This window comes from Engystomops pustulosus, chromosome 1 (assembly GCF_040894005.1).
Source record: "Engystomops pustulosus chromosome 1, aEngPut4.maternal, whole genome shotgun sequence".
NCBI classification, from domain to species: domain Eukaryota; kingdom Metazoa; phylum Chordata; class Amphibia; order Anura; family Leptodactylidae; genus Engystomops; species Engystomops pustulosus.
Window position 1 is genome coordinate 174,392,640 of NC_092411.1, and position 17,855 is coordinate 174,410,494.

The window sequence follows — 17,855 nt, forward strand, 5'->3', positions numbered from 1 at the left end:
TGTTGTGGATCGTCTTAAAGACAACTCACTCCGCTGAAGGAAACTATCCAGCCAGTGTTTCGATGCTTTGAATTCTTCGGGGGCTATGTCGAACTGTGGTGCCGTTGCAAGAGCGAATTCTTGAATCTGGGCCCTACTCACAACCAAAGCCTTTGCTCTTCTGTCAGCAACCCATTCACAAATGAGATCTTCTAGCTCAGAAAATAATGGTTGCCGACCTGATCCACACTTGCGTTTCTTAGCATTTCCGTTATCCACTTGTTGACTGAATTTATTGTAATCCGCTCGCCATTTTCGGACTAATCGGATATCTATCATTTTCTCTTTGCAGAAAGTAGTAAGGTTTTTGCCCTGCGAGTCTTCAACGATTCCTTTCTTGTACTCGACAGAATAACTTTTTCTTCTGGCACTCATCTTCTCAAAATTCTCGTACTTTACCGAAAAACAGTAGGGAACAGACCTTTCACCAAAAAAGCGGGTACCCCACAAAAGATTCACACTCAAAAGATCCCAGAAGGTCACAAACAATAAGGATTGTCACCAGCCTGATTTTAACACTTAGGGACCAGAAAACAAAAGTGTCTTAAAACTGACAGGAAAACCGTCAGATGTCTCACAGATTGACACTGTCAATTACCTCAATTACCTCATTTAACTCAATTAACTCAATTGGATACCTCCTGTTGCTACTTCCGGTCACTAGAGGGCGCTAACCAATAACATTACTCGAACAATTGACATCTTCCTGTAACTCCTACCTACCCCTTCACATTCTGTTTAATTACATCAATTACATTAAATTGTCCAATGTCCCAACTCACCTTTGCATGCAGGGACCTCATATGGTGGGCTTCTTCAGTGCTGCGGTGGTCATTTTCACACACCGCTGCTGGACAGGTGACACAGGAGCAGCGGATTTCTTGCAGATGCAGCAGGCACAGAGCACCTCCACCAGGTATGGCAGTGCCCACCATGTCCCTTCCCACTGCTCCAGCGATAAATCTGTCATCTGTGTCACCGCTGCCCCGGCGCTGAACCTGGAGGCTGGAGCGGCTGTGACACAGATACTGAACAGATCACTGCCGCGCCATTCACTGAGGGCTGCCGGCAGTGCTTTTCCCCGTGCAGTGTCACACTGTAACGGAGCTGCTCCCACGCGGCGGCTACCCGCAATAGCCGCGGCTGCCCGCAATAGCCGCGGCAGCCTGCGACAGTAGAACTGCCGGCAGTTCAACTTTCCCGGGCAGTCACTCGGGTTACGCAGAGGGGAGGAAGGGGGAGCTGCCACTATATTGCATAGCCCTGCCGTGTCACTCATCGGCAGCTATCGCTATGCAGTGTCAGCTCCCCCTTACAGCAGCAGGCACACAGACACTAGGGGACTTTATGGGAGATGCGGCAGCTACCTGAACATCTCCAGCGGCGGGTCACTCCAGCGGCGGCCAGACATGCGGGGAGCAAGCGGGGAGCAAGCGGTGAGCAAGCGGGGGGGGGGGGGGGGCTCGCGCGCGGGGGGGGTCTTACTTTCGGGGGAGGCCTTATATTTGAAAACCTACTGAAAACGGCAGTAGGTCTTATTTTCGGGACATGTCCTATTTTCGGGGAAACACGGTAACATGCAATTTCTTAAGCTGATAACTCGGATAAACTTATCCTCCACAGCAGAGGTGACTCTTGGTCTTCCTTTCCTGGGGCGGTACTCAGGTGAGCCAGTTTCCTTGTAGTTCTTGATGGTTTTTGCAACTGAACTTGGGGACATTTTCAAAGTTTTTCCAATTTTTCAGACTGGCTGACCTTCATTTCTTAAAGTAATGACGGTCATTTGTTTTTCCTTACTTAGCTGCTTTTTTTTCTAGCCATAATACAAATTCTAACAGACTATTCAGTATCCACCTGACTTCTGCATAACACAACACAATTGATGGTGCCAACCCCATTTATAAGGCAAGTAATCCAACTTATTTTGTTTTTGTTAAGTATATAATTACAAACACGAACATCCGGCTCCAGAGCAGACTCCAACCCAAGTTTAAAAAATTGCTAATTTTCTTTATTGTAGTCTTCAAAAATACATGCAAATCATAAAAGATGGACACAGATAGCAGACAGAGTCACGGTAAATGCCTGCGCGTTTCGGATAACTAATATATTCTTATTCATGGCTAAAGAAAGCCGCAATGAATCCAAAGATGTAAGGCATTAGGTTGGGTCATGTGGCCAATCTTTGTCAGTAGGCTCACTGGCCAATACATTTTAAGACTAAACATATTGCATTGCAAGCAAACAAACATAAGATAAAATGAGAACATTCATTACCATTAAACATAAACGGACATATCATGACACTCTTGATGTAATACAAAATGGTATACCTATAGTTAGAGCTGACATATGACATCCATTCATTTATTTAACCCTTTTGGGACCCGGGTTTCAAAACAAAAAATCCAGTATGTGTCACATCTTTTCCTCTTGATCGCCTCCACGTGGTGGTCTGAATATCCTCTCTATCCCAAGGTAAGAAAAGGATCTACAATCGCCACCATGGACCGATCGAAAATGCTTTGAAGCTATAGAGATGTTCACCGCCTCCATATTTTATGCATCTGGGAGATGCCGTCTGATGCATATTTTAAGAGTACCACTAGTGCACCCTACATATTGGAGCTTGCATATCTCACATGTGATCAAATAGACGACATATGTGGTGTTACAATTAATGTAACCCCTGATGTTATTTTGTTGTTTAGTGTGAGAAGATTGAAAGTTTGGAACTGCATGATTGCAACAAATACATTTTTATGTCCGCATTTGCAAAAACCTTTTGTGGACAACCAGTTGTCCCCTCTTTCTTGTGTTGAGAGAAACAGACTTGGTGACAGGATATTACCAAGTGTTGGTGTCTTTTTAGATACTAACCTGATATTAGTTTTTAAAGAATTGGAAATAGAGCTGTCTTTGTATAGGAACAGTATTTTTTGATTATACAAACAATTTCATAATACTGTAAACTAAAGGAAGTGGAAAATGCTATGGGAAAATCTGTACTGACCGTTTTGGATCGACTCCTCCTACACTTGCCCTCATTTTTTTTATAAGATTGGTTCTTGGAATATTGTTGACTATATCAGTAGCTCTATGTAACTTCCATGTGGTGTAATTTCTTTTACGTAGTCCTGTGTGTACTCTTTGGTTAACCTTATGTAATTCAGTGGGATTTGTACAGTTGTGTTTCAATCTTATTAGCTTACCAACCAGAATATTTTTTATAACATGGGAAGGGTGGCATGATGTAGCATCCAGAATGGAGTTGGTTGCTGTGGGTTTGATGAAGTATATTAACAAAAATTATATGAACTTAAAATTTACCTTGGCTTAAGTTCATATAATTTTTGTTAATATACTTCACAAAATTATTGGCTTGGGACTCCGTCCCCTCCCATATCAAGAGCAGGTCGTCGATATAACGACCATACCACTTGATATGGGAGAGGAACCGAGAGAAGAGAAAATTGTCCGGAGAGAAGAGAAAATTATCTTCCCATACTGCCAAGTAAATGTTGGCCATGGAGGGTGAGCATTTCCCCCCATCACCGCTCTGCATTGTTGCAGGAAAAATGTTCCATTAAAAGAAAAGTAATTCTTTGTTAATAAGAATTCCATAGACATACAGATGAATTCTTTAACTGCATCATCATAATTGCTGTAGGAAGTGAGGAAATATGTGAGGCATTTCAGGGCAATGTTATGTTAAACAATATAACATGTTTTGTATCATGTAAATATCTTGGAAGAGACTATCTGTTGAAGATGATGATCAACTAACTCACTTTTTTTCAGTGAGGGAACCTATTCCTGCCACTTTTGGTCTGAGTGGGTTGGAAAAATATCTTTGTGGATTTTAGGAAGAGAATGAGAAATCAGTACAATTGGATTCTCAACATATAAATATTCTGCAATTTTCCTAATTTATAGCTCTCATGTACACACCTTCCTGCAGCAAACTTTTAAGACATCCCTGAAACAGTTTTGTAGGATCACATAATAATTCTCTATATGTTACAGTATCATGCAGCATATGCAAATTCAATTTCCTGTAAAGACCGGCGTCCAGGAGAATCACAGCACCCCCCTTGTCAGCCTGGCGTATTATCAAATCCTTGTTGTTTTTTAATTAATTAATAGCTCATTTCTTTATTTAATATAACCAATTCCTGTGCAATTTTATCCTGAAAAATATCCAAAATTGGTGGATGAGATTGAACAGGTTAAAATGAAGAGTTACCTATTCTGAACAGAGCAACAGAAAAAGATGTTTAACCGTGAAGCATACTGGATTTTTTGTTTGGAAACCCATGTCCCGAAGGGGTTAAATAAATGACTGGATGTCATATGTCAGCTCTAACTATAGGTATACCTTTTTGTATTACATCAAGAGTGTCATGATTTGTCAATTTATATTTTAATGGTTATGCATGTTCTCATGTAATCCTATGTTTGTTTGCAATGCAATATGTTAAGTCTTAAATTGTATTGGTCAGTGAGGCAGTCGGAAACCTATTGGCTGAGATTGGCCACATGACCCAACCTAATGCCTTATATCCTTGGATTTATTGCGACTTTCTTTAGTCATGTATAAGGATATATTAGTTATCCAAAACGCGTAGGCGTTTACCGTGACTCTGTCTGCTATCTGTGTCCATCTTTTATGATTTGTATGTATTTTTGAAGACTACAATAAAGAAAATTAGCATTTTTCAAACTCTGAGTGGAGTCTGCTCTAGAGCCGGATGTTCGTGTTTGCATGCTATACTCCATTGAAGCCGGTGAAATCCTGGTTCCATCAACCCACCCTACCATTAAACTGCATCTCGGGTGAGCTGACAATGCCTTTTGATTCTTGAAGTAAATAATTAAGTATATACTTCTACATGTGTTAATTCATAGTTTTCATGCATTCAGTGTGAGTCTACCATTTTTATAGTCATGAAACTCCAGAAAACTATAAATAAAACTATAAATATAAATCAAGAACTTTAAAGGGAACCTACCACCACGATTCTACTTATAAAGGTGAATCGGGTGGTAGGTGGATGAATGGGATTTGAGGATAGGTTTTCACTGAATCTAGATAAATGGTTGTTAACCTCCCTATTGAAGAATACTTTACACTGAGGGGGGGATGTAGGGAGTATAGACTGGTTAAAACTTAACCTTTATTCAATAGGTAATATTAAAAAGTTGTAATACACGATAAGAAGATAGTGTGACCACAGTGTAAACCTAACACCATTGAGTTTGCAAAATAGGTGAAATTTAAAAAAAAGTGGGGAAGTCCCCAGACCGCAATAATGCAATATTTGAATTAGTCTGGGACCCACAGTATATACAGAGGAGGCTAAGAGATTGTGGATTATAGGGTAGTCTGAGTGGAAAACCTATCAGTCCTAGAGTATTTGCATATCTGGACTCTACGGTACAACTCTAATGGTATTGACTATCCCCCACTAGCTCTCCTATTGATAGTTTATTTGATCCGACGCGTTTCCTGATTACATTCATCAGGGATCATGATGTACTACGTTAATAGACTAGACTTAGATATTCATTTTTAGTCTATCTAAACACTGATTCAGCGTCTCCCCGCATTGATGATAGCGGCTGCCGCCCGCGGGGAGCACCGGGTATATAAAGTTTACGCCACGCCCTCCAATGTCCTACCGGGGTGGCCCTTAGCCAATGGGAACGGGCCTGGGTGACATACCCCTCCGCACTGGGCCCGCCCCGTTCGCGTTAAAGGATGGTGTATCCAATGAAAAGTCGGAGGCCGGAACCGACTTCCGGTCATGTGACCGTGCGTCATCGGGCCTCCGATCATGTGACCACACGTCATTGGCACGCCCATAGGACCGCCCCGTTATGACGCGGGTCACTAGCATTGGATGAGGTGCGGGCGAAGGTAAACAATAGAATAGGCCACTCCTAGATATGTATAGGACACGGATTCATGAGGTAAGTATAATTAATGAGGGAATAAAAGGATGCTTATCACTTAGCGTCCCCGATGGGGTGTTGTATAGTTGCGATCTGCCAGTAATGGACCGTCTAGTAATAGACTATATACAATAGGACCTCATTAATGATGTAAGGGGGTGGTGAAGCCCTATAGACGTAATTATGCTAGGTAAGAGTGCCGAGCTGTTGAATGTATCTAAGACGAGTATCAAGAGCCATGGAGATAAAGAGACATAAGATAAAAGGACGATAGGCCAATCCAGTATAGAGTATTTGCCAGAATAGGATACTAGGCTTCGATAGGGTAAAGAAAAGGGCCCTACGATACTTCACCTCATTAAAGAATGCACCATAACACAGGTGAACTAGAATGGCTCTAAGAATTACAGGAAACTAGTGAAAGACAAGCTCTCATTGAGACCGTCTGGCTCAATGGTCCTAAGGGTGTAAATCCATCGAGTCTCCTTTTGACAAATCAGTCTGTCCCAATTGCCTCCCCGTTTGGGTGGTCTAACCTTCTCGATGACCTGAAAGCGTAAACACTTAGGATTACTGCTGTGTTCATTTGCAAAGTGTCTAGCTACTGTCGTCTCCCGGTGGTTTCTAATGTCACCCATATGTTCCTGTATCCTGATTTTAACCGGACGATGGGTTTTTCCTACATAGTTGAGCGGGCACGGGCATGTAAGCATGTATACCACTCCTTCAGTACGGCAGTTGGAGTAGTCCCTGATGGAGAATGTCTCTCCCGTGCTCACGCTCTGAAACGTGTCCCCTAGAAGGACCAGTGTGCAGACACTGCAGTCTCCACATTTGAAGGTACCGGTCCGAGGCGAAAGCCATGTAGTTGCCACTCGAGTCGGTTCAAGATGGCTATGAACCAGCCTATCTCGTAGATTTTTCCCTCTCCTATAGGTAATAGAGGGGTAAGGTTGCAAGCAGTCTTTAAGATCCGGGTCCTGTCTCAGAATACGCCAGTATTTATTCAGGATCTGTTTAACTATTTCTGCTTTGGTGTCAAAGGTGCCAATAACCCGTAAGGCCTTATTCTCCTCTCTGATTCGGGGCACTAACAGGTCCTCTCTTCTAGAAGATAGTGCATTCTGGAAGGCTTTACTGATGATTTTTTTTAGGAAAACCTCTCTCTAAGAATCTATCTGTGAGGTCTCTAGATTGGGTCAGAAAGTCCTCCGTATGGCTGCAGTTGCGGCGCAGTCTGAGGAACTGCCCCTTAGGTATGCCCCGCTTTAGGGGTGTTGGGTGACAACTCTCCCACCGCAACAGACTGTTAGTGGCGGTCTCTTTCCTGTGTACCTTAGTTCGAAGTTGGCCCTCCGTAGACTTAGTGATTCGTACATCCAGGAAAGAGATGGATTTTTCCTGGATTTCGCTGGTAAATTTAAGGCTCAGATCATTGATGTTAAGTGCCTGTACGAAATCATGAAAGTCTGACGGAGTAGAGGTCCACAGGATAAGCACATCATCTATATAGCGGAGCCAGATGGATATAGAAGATATCCATCTGGCATTTTCCTCCGAGAAGACGATGCGATCCTCCCACCAGCCGAGGTATAAATTAGCGTGGCTGGGGGCCATTGGGCTCCCCATAGCTGTACCCCTCAGCTGGTGGAGGATCCTGCTCTCAAAGAGGAATACATTTCTTTCCAGAATAAATCTCATCAGATCTAAAACAAATCGGTTATGTCTACCGAATTGTGTGCCTCTTGTGCTTAAGAAGGCCCCCACTGCCTCACATCCCTTAGCATGGGGGATAGAGGAGTAGAGGGCCTCTACGTCCAGACTCGCTAGATAGGTGTTTTCGTCCAGCACAATTCCTTCGATTTGTTTGAGGACATCCATCGTGTCGCGCACGTAGGATGGGAGACTGGTGACAAAGGGTCTGAGTATTTGGTCCACATATAGGCTAATGTTCTGGGTTAAGCTGTTGATCCCAGAAACAATAGGCCTTCCCTTGAGAGGAGGGTAACCCTTATGTACCTTAGGAAGGCTGTAAAAGGTGGCCATTGTTGGGAATTTGGGGAGCAGAAATTTGTGCTCTTGTTCACTAATAAGGTGGTCCTCTAATGCGCCCTTCAGAAGGGTTTTCAGTTCCTTACAGAATTTTTCCATGGGGTTACATGGGAGGCAACGATAGCCCTCACTATCCGACAGTACGGATTCACACATTTTAATGTATTCTGCCCGCTCAAGTAGGACGATGTTCCCCCCTTTATCCGAGGGTTTAACCACGATTTGGTCATTCCTTTCAAAATTTATAAGGGCTGTTCTTTCCTCGGAAATAAGGTTATTAAAGGGGTCGTGTATGCCACTGTCTAGTTGTCTAAGTTCCTCAGTGACCAAGTCCACAAATAGATCAACATGTGTGGACTCAACCGCTGGGAACCTAGTACTCTTCTCTTTAAGTGAACGGTCCCATACCCGGTTCCCTCTCTGATTCCTGTAATAGGTCCATCATTACATCCATGTCTCCAAGATCAGATTCGCTGACCCCCTATTTTAAGACACCTTTTTCGGTTGTTGCACTTAAAAAACTTGTTCCATTTGAGCCTCCTGGCAAATAAGTGGACATCCTTGACCCACGTAAATGAGTCAAAGCGAACAGACGGGACGAACGACAACCCTTTACTAAGGAGATTCATCTCTGCCTCATCTAACTGATAAGAAGTTAAGTTGATGATGCGGTCCCCTCTCAATAGGTAGCCTGAAATCGGTGGGTTGTTGGATAAAACCCCCCCCCCCCCGAGCACCCCTATTGATGTTACCCCTTCCTCTTGGCCTTCCCCGTCTACCTCCTCTCTGAATGTCCCTAGCACCCCTTGGTGATTGTGAGGTGTTGGGATGTTCTGAGTCAGTAGTGTCACTCTCCGAGGTTGACAGATCAGGGGTCTGGCCTTGTGGAGTTTGGGTCGTATGCAAGTGTGCTAAAAAATCATACGCCTTTTTGTCTTTAAACTCCTGGAGGTCGCGCTGAAACTGAAAATGTTTGCGTTCCTTAATCTGGCTAGTGAATTTCTCAATTGTCTGCTGCAGAGTTTTATCTTTTTTATCAAAGCCCACAGTGTCCTTTAGAGACCTAACTGTGGCAATGTCATTCTGAAGTAGTTCACTAGTATGTTTGAACGAAACTTTCTCCTCCTCTAGGAGTATATTCATCAGCCGTAAGGAACACGCTGTAATCTCCTCTTCCCACCTAGTTTTAATGTTAGGTGTCTTTAAACGTGGGGAGGGGGAAAAATCTACGAGATAGGCTGGTTCATAGCCATCTTGAACCGACTCGAGTGGCAACTACATGGCTTTTGCCTCGGACCGGTACCTTCAAATGTGGAGACTGCAGTGTCTGCACACTGGTCCTTCTAGGGGACACGTTTCAGAGCGTGAGCACGGGAGAGACATTCTCCATCAGGGACTACTCCAACTGCCGTACTGAAGGAGTGGTATACATGCTTACATGCCCGTGCCCGCTCAACTATGTAGGAAAAACCCATCGTCCGGTTAAAATCAGGATACAGGAACATATGGGTGACATTAGAAACCACCGGGAGACGACAGTAGCTAGACACTTTGCAAATGAACACAGCAGTAATCCTAAGTGTTTACGCTTTCAGGTCATCGAGAAGGTTAGACCACCCAAACGGGGAGGCAATTGGGACAGACTGATTTGTCAAAAGGAGACTCGATGGATTTACACCCTTAGGACCATTGAGCCAGACGGTCTCAATGAGAGCTTGTCTTTCACTAGTTTCCTGTAATTCTTAGAGCCATTCTAGTTCACCTGTGTTATGGTGCATTCTTTAATGAGGTGAAGTATCGTAGGGCCCTTTTCTTTACCCTATCGAAGCCTAGTATCCTATTCTGGCAAATACTCTATACTGGATTGGCCTATCGTCCTTTTATCTTATGTCTCTTTATCTCCATGGCTCTTGATACTCTTCTTAGATACATTCAACAGCTCGGCACTCTTACCTAGCATAATTACGTCTATAGGGCTTCACCACCCCCTTACATCATTAATGAGGTCCTATTGTATATAGTCTATTACTAGACGGTCCATTACTGGCAGATCGCAACTATACAACACCCCATCGGGGACGCTAAGTGATAAGCATCATTTTATTCCCTCATTAATTATACTTACCTCATGAATCCGTGTCCTATACATATCTAGGAGTGGCCTATTCTATTGTTTACCTTCGCCCGCACCTCATCCAATGCTAGTGACCCGCGTCATAACGGGGCGGTCCTATGGGCGTGCCAATGACGTGTGGTCACATGATCGGAGGCCCGATGACGCACGGTCACATGACCGGAAGTCGGTTCCGGCCTCCGACTTTTCATTGGATACACCATCCTTTAACGCGAACGGGGCGGGCCCAGTGCGGAGGGGTATGTCACCCAGGCCCGTTCCCATTGGCTAAGGGCCACCCCGGTAGGACATTGGAGGGCGTGGTGTAAACTTTATATACCCGGTGCTCCCCGCGGGCGGCAGCCGCTATCATCAATGCGGGGAGACGCTGAATCAGTGTTTAGATAGACTAAAAATGAATATCTAAGTCTAGTCTATTAACGTAGTACATCATGATCCCTGATGAATGTAATCAGGAAACGCGTCGGATCAAATAAACTATCAATAGGAGAGCTAGTGGGGGATAGTCAATACCATTAGAGTTGTACCGTAGAGTCCAGATATGCAAATACTCTAGGACTGATAGGTTTTCCACTCAGACTACCCTATAATCCACAATCTCTTAGCCTCCTCTGTATATACTGTGGGTCCCAGACTAATTCAAATATTGCATTATTGCGGTCTGGGGACTTCCCCACTTTTTTTTAAATTTCACCTATTTTGCAAACTCAATGGTGTTAGGTTTACACTGTGGTCACACTATCTTCTTATCGTGTATTACAACTTTTTAATATTACCTATTGAATAAAGGTTAAGTTTTAACCAGTCTATACTCCCTACATTCCCCCCTCAGTGAAAAGGATTTGAGGATAGCCCTTTTTTGGGCTAATCCTCTCGCCCCGGCTATGTTTTAGTAAACTTTAATAAGCGGGTATGTAATTTTTTTAAGCGGCTGCTGGGCTATCCTCACGTCCCATTCATCCACCTACCACCCGATCTACCTTTATAGGTAGAATCGTGGTGGTAGGTTCCCTTTAAGTGTCTGTATATAAGTATGTAAATGTGTAAATATGAGCTTATAGATATTTATATATTTTTTAAGGGGAAGGGGGGCCCCATGCAGAAATATGCTAGCCTCTCCTAGTTATTCCCCTACCAGTTGGGCACCATCATACTGTTACTCAAAGATATTTGGAAAGATGAACAGTTTTAATAACAGTGATTGCTAAAATTTTGACATTTAGTGATAACTACTAATGTCTATTGTGCAGCCATATTGTTAAAGGTAACAGTATTATGTGTAGAATAGAAAATTATAGATCTTGAATGTGACCAATTTGTGTATACCGTATATACTTGTGTATAAGCTGAGTTTTTCAGCACAAAAAATGTGCTGAAAAACCTCACCTCAGCTTATACAGGAGTCAATAAAAAAAAAAAAACTTATATACTCGCCCTCCAGCGGCCCCGATGTTTGGCGCAGCTCCTCCAATGTCCGTCCGGCTCCGCTTCTTTCTTCCTCGTGGCTGCTCTTCAATCTTCCGTCTTCTTTAACATGGCCGTGCCCTGCAGGCTTTTATCACCCGTATGGCAGGCGGATACTATGACGTCAGCAGCGGCCGCGTCATAATATGCGCCTGCCGGCCAGAAGGGGTACTAGCCGCGCCCTACAGGCTTTTAAAGAAGACGGAAAATTGTGGAGGAGCCGCAAGGAAGAAAGAAGTGGAGCTGCGCGGACATCAGGGAGCCGCGCCGAACATTGGGGCCGCCGGAGGCTGAGTATATAAGTTTATTTTTTAATTATAAGGCTGGGCTGGCTGTATACTATTGGGGGCAGGCTGGGCTGGCTGTATACTAGAGGGGGGTTGGACTGGCTGTATACTACATGGGGCAGGCTGGCTGTATACTACATGGGTCAGGCTTGTTGTATACTACTGGGGGTTGGCTGGCTATGTACCGGGAGGCTGTGACCAATGCATTTCTCACCCTCGGCTTGTACTTGAGTCAAGGTTTTCCCAGTTTTTGGTGGGAAAATTAGGGGTCTCGGCTTGTGTATATATACAATATTTAATTGCAATATTACTGTTTATTATTTGAAAATCTGATTTTTCATTTAAAGTTTACTTAATTCTTAGAATAATATTGAAAATCATTTTCCTCTAACATGGTATTTAAAGAAAAAATTAAAATAAGTCAAACTTACCTAGGTCAGGAGGTAGAGTACAGTTTGGCAATGTAAGATTTTTATTTTCATGTTTGTTTGTCTGTGAAAACCAATAGTGTGCTCCTTCCCTAATTGTATTTGTGGCTGTGGGGAAAACATATTTGAAAACAGACTTGGTAAATGTAGCTCTTACTTCCCCAACTTAGTCACAAGCCTCCTTATCCCCCTTATCCAACGTATTTGCATATTTTGCTGAATCCCCCATTTAAGCATCAATGGCCATAATAAAGGCCTGCAAGGCTGACTTTATTGGCAAAGTTTCTATATGAAGAACTTTTAATTCCCCAAAAATCAGTCAGCCAACATTTTTTACAGGCAGATAAGAAAACCATATTGGATAAAGATATTCACTGTAACATAAAACAATCAGCCATAACATAAATATCACCTGAATAGAGATGCTTAGTTATGCATACCTATTGCACTGTCTTCCGGGAGAGTGTAACTGGTTTTAGGTCCACATGTCTCAGACATATATACGATAGAAAACAAATGAGAAATTTGCTGTACAAAGCCTCCCATAAAGTTGACTTCCAATAGTTTTATTTTTGTATTTTATTTGCAAAAAACACATGGTTTTATGTACAGTAGTTTCATAAACATAGATATTGTTGCTTGTGTGCTTTTTCCAATACCCAATGCATATGTCATGTATACATTTGAGAAATATACTAACACATCTTCTGTATAAGTTTTATAGTACAGGCGGTCCCCTACTTAAGAACACTCGACTTACATACAACCCCTAGTTACAAACGGACCTCTGGATATTGGTAATTTATTCTACTTTAGTCCTAGGATACAATGATCAGATGTAACAGTTATCACAGTTGTCTGTAATGAAGCTTTAGTGTTAAAGGGCACCTACCACCACAAATCTACCTATAAAGGTAGATCGGGTGGTAGGTGGATCAGTAGGACGTGAGGATAGCCCTTTTAAGGGCTAATCCTCACGTCCCCGCAATGATTTGAAAACTTTTATTGCCCCAATATTAAAATTTTCTTATGCGCATCTTCGGAGCGCAGCTAAGAGGAGCTGCGCGCCCTCGTCCGGCACATCTGCTGTCTGTGCATGCGCAGAACAGCAGGCCGGCGCCTGTGCAGCTCCGACTCCGTAGCAATGACCGCGCAGGCGCGGGCCTGCTGTTCTGTGCATGCGCAGACAGCAGATGTGCCGGACGAGGGCGCGCAGCTCCTCGTAGCTGCGCGCCGAAGATTTTTGGTAGGAGGAGAAAAGAGGCTACCGGGGCGTGGAGTAGCCGCCTCGTGTAACCTCAGATGCGGCTACTCCACGCCCCAGTAGCCGCATAAGAGAATTTTAATATTGGGGCAATAAAAGTTTTCAAAACATTGCAGGGACGTGAGGATTAGCCCTTAAAAGGGCTATCCTCACGTCCTATTGATCCACCTACCACCCGATCTACCTTTATAGGTAGTTTCGTGGTGGTAGGTTCCCTTTAATATTCATTCTTATGACAACCCAACAGTTTTAAAGCCCGATTGTCACAGAGACTAAAAAAGTTCTGGCTGGGATTACAATGATAAAATATACAGTTCCGACTTACATACAAATTCAACTTAAGAACAAACCTACAGACCCTATCTTGTATGTAACCTGCCTGTATATGTTAAATGACTTCTGTTTTGAACACATCTAGTGCAGTTGAGAGAAACATTCTCTTAAACTGCAGCAGATAGAATCAGGTATAGATGTACACTTGGTCTCAGTTCAAGCAATTTGATCCCAATTCACACCTAATCCTGTTCATTCAGTTTCAATAGTTGCAGTTCTGTGGAGAATCAATGGCAGTTAGAGAGAATATTTCATGCCAATGTGTTAAAAACAGCAGTCATGTAATATATACTATATAACATACGAACATACTGTATATACATACTGTAAAAAGCATGTTTTGCTCTAGAAGGAAGAAGGATTCTATAGTTCCTGCTTAGCCACTAGTCATTCCTTGCCTGTTTATCAAACTATATGAATCTATTGTCTATTAGGTGTTCTTAATTCATTATTGCACTTCAATTAGTATTTTACAAATTTATGGGAGAAAGTACACAACAAATTTCTTTTATCTATCAATCATATAAATCACCTGTCTGCAGGGTCGGACTGGAAGGATGAGTCTGTGGTGTTTTTTTTTTAAAACTATGCTACTAAGAGCAGAGGGTGCCACACTAAGAGGGGGGGGGGGTGAGGGGACCCCCCAAAATATGGGGAGATAAGAGGGGGGGCACATTAAAAAGAGGGAGATGATAGAGGCCACAAAAAGGGGAAAATGAGAGGGGGTCAACGAGATGGGGGGTACCCACTATGAGAGGTGGAGTTGAAAGTTCGTCAGAAAAAGAGAGGGAGATGCCAGGGGCCCCACAATAAGAGGAGTAGATACAAGAGACAACATTATGAGAAGGGAGGTGAAAGGGACCATAAATGAGAGAGGTGAAAGGGGGTACAGAAGATCAGGGGGGCCACAATGAGAGGGGGAGATACCAGGGGGCGCACAATAAGAGGGGGAGATGAGGGGGCTAAAAAATGAGAGGGAGATGAAAGTGGCCCATAATAACACTAGGAGATAGGGCAGCATTAAGAGGAGGGAGATGAGAAAACCACAAATGAGATGGGAAACAGAAGATAGGGGAAGATAAGAGTGGGTTAGAAAAAGAGGGGGAGATAAGGGGGGATACAAGGGGAACCACAATAAGAAGGGGTGAGGGAGATACAAGGGGCAACATTAAGAGAAGGGAGATGAAAGGAGACGAGGGGGGATCACAATGAAAGAAGGTCATAAAAAGACGGGGAGATGAGGGGCTAAAAAATGAGGGGAGGATAAAAGGGGATCCACAATAATAGGGGTATATACAAGGGGGCCCATAATTAGGAGAGAAGAGAAGGGCCACAATAACAGGGGTAAATGAGAGGGGGCGCACAATTTTTCAGTGTGGCCTAAAAATTTACCGTATATACTTGAGTAGATGCCTTAGGTAGTCAAGGTACCTAATTTTAACACAAAAAACCTATTGACTCGAGTATGGGTCTAGTATATAGCCTGCCGGCTCATGCCGCCAGTATATGGTCAGAAGCCCCTTGTGCCCAGTATATAGACAGCCAACCCTTTTCCCCCAGTAAATGTCCAGCAGCCTAGAACCCCTGCCCCCCCCCAGTATTTTGCCTGCAGCCCCTGCCCCCCAGTATTTTGCCTGCAGCCCCTACCCCCCAGTATTTTGCCTGCAGCCCCTACCCCCCAGTATATAGCCTGCAACCCCCCCAAGGAATGCACGGCCTATAAGAAATAAACGAAATGTGTACTCACCTTCGGACATCCCCCAGCAGGTCCTCTTCTTTCCATCGATGCTCCAGGACCTCCGTGTCCACAGCAGCTGCCCCCCTTCACTCAAATATCTACTGCAGAGCCCTAATTGAAATGTCCACTGCAGAGCCCCATTAATTGAAATGTCCACTGCAGAGCCCCCCTTTACAGAAATGTCCACAGCAGATGTCCCCTTTAATGAAATTTCCACAGCAGATGCCCCCCTTTAATGAAATGTCCACTGCAGAGCCCCCTTTAATGAAATGTCCACTGCAGAGCCCCCTTTAATGAAATAGCCACGGCAGGGCCCCTTTTCATGAAATGACCACTGTAAAGTCCCCCGTTACTGAAATGGCCACTGCAGAGCCCCCTTTTATTGAAATGGCCAAAACAGAGACCCCTTTAAACAAATGTCCACTACAGAGCCCCCGTTTAATGAAATAACCACTGCAGGGCCCCCTTTAATAAAATGCCCATTGCAGAGCCCCAATTTAATGAAATAGCCACGGCACGGCCCCCTTTAATGAAATGGCCACTGCAGAGCCCAATTTTTTTTTAAATCAGGTAACTTTTATTAAAGCGTATATACACTCACCGGCCACTTTATTAGGTACACCTGTCCAACTGCTCGTTAACACTTAATTTCTAATCAGCCAATCACATGGCGGCAACTCGGTGCATTTAGGCATGTAGACATGGTCAAGACAATCTTCTGCAGTTCAAACCGAGTATCAGTATGGGGAAGAAAGGTGATTTGAGTGCATTTGAACGTGGCATGGTTGTTGGTGCCAGAAGGGCTGGTCTGAGTATTTCAGAAACTGCTAGTCTACTGGGATTTTCATGCACAACCATCTCTAGGGTTTACAGACAATGGTCCGAAAAAGAACAAACATCCAGTGAGCGGCAGTTCTGTGGGCGGAAATGCCTTGTTGATGCCAGAGGTCAGAGGAGAATGGGCAGACTGGTTTGAGCTGATAGAAAGGCAACAGTGACTCAAATCGCCACCCGTTACAACCAAGGTAGGCAGAAGAGCATCTCTGAACGCACAGTACGTTGAACTTTGAGGCAGATGGGCTACAGCAGCAGAAGACCACACCGGGTGCCACTCCTTTCAGCTAAGAACAGGAAACTGAGGCTACAATTTGCACAAGCTCATCGAAATTGGACAGTAGAAGATTGGAAAAACGTTGCCTGCTCTGATGAGTCTCGATTTCTGCTGCGAAATTCGGATGGTAGGGTCAGAATTTGGCGTCAACAACATGAAAGCATGGATCCATCCTGCCTTGTATCAATGGTTCAGGCTGGTGGTGGTGGTGTCATGGTGTGGGGAATATTTTCTTGGCACTCTTTGGGCCCCTTGGAAGAATACAGTTGTTTATAATAAGTACTCAATACCTCTAATATCCCTTTCGTATTCATTACTTCTCTCCCTTCAACATTCTTCAATCCATATATATATGAATTAGTCCTCCGGGCATTTGCCATCCTTGCTAACAATTTCCCCGTTTGTTCCCACTCGGCATAGAACTGTTCCTTCATAAGCTTGTTCTCTGCCTGTTCCAGCATATGCTCTTTTAACTGTTTTTGGTCTGCAATCCACCCCACCTCTGCCTCTCGTGTGCCATTTTGAATATGTGCTCTTCTGCTTCCCTCACTCTATCCTATAGCTCCATTCCAATTTCTCTAGATTTAGTTTTAACCTTCGCCAGAGCCCCTTGTAGGAACATTGGAGGTAGAGGGGAGTGGAAAGAATATTAGGAGGGAGTTCTGTAAAGAGTATTTCTATTTTTACAGAAATATATTGTCTAGAGCTGCTGCGTCCTCTGGCTTACAGGAGAAGGTCCTGATATACAAAGATTTATGGAGTGGGTAGCCAGTGGTTGGTCGCGCTGCTGTTTTACCAGGATTATGTATAACAACTAATGTTCACTATTGGAAGACATTTATTACATATAAAAACAGTATAGTTTAAGAATTCATCAGTATAAAATTGGACGACGCGTTTCGGGGTGGATTGACCCCTTCTTCAGGTCCACAAGGTTCTGTAAGTTGTAATAGCGTACTGTCAGATTTTGTAAGTCCACATGAAAGATAAAATTATACTAAGGTGCACTTTATAATCTCATAAAAAGTGACATTATTGTCTATAGCAGAT

At 43.6% G+C, this 17,855-nt stretch overlaps 1 protein-coding gene across 1 annotated transcript in view; it reads right to left on the bottom strand.

The window, feature by feature from the left end:
* Positions 1-12,461, bottom strand: part of LOC140067260 (beta-1,4-galactosyltransferase 1-like) — a 94,098-nt gene extending 81,637 nt beyond the window's left edge. The window contains exon 1 of the mRNA XM_072113905.1: positions 12,363-12,461. The gene's annotated coding sequence lies outside the window, so the exon portion shown is untranslated. The remainder of the gene's footprint in view (positions 1-12,362) is intronic.
* Between the last annotated feature and the right edge of the window lie 5,394 nt (positions 12,462-17,855).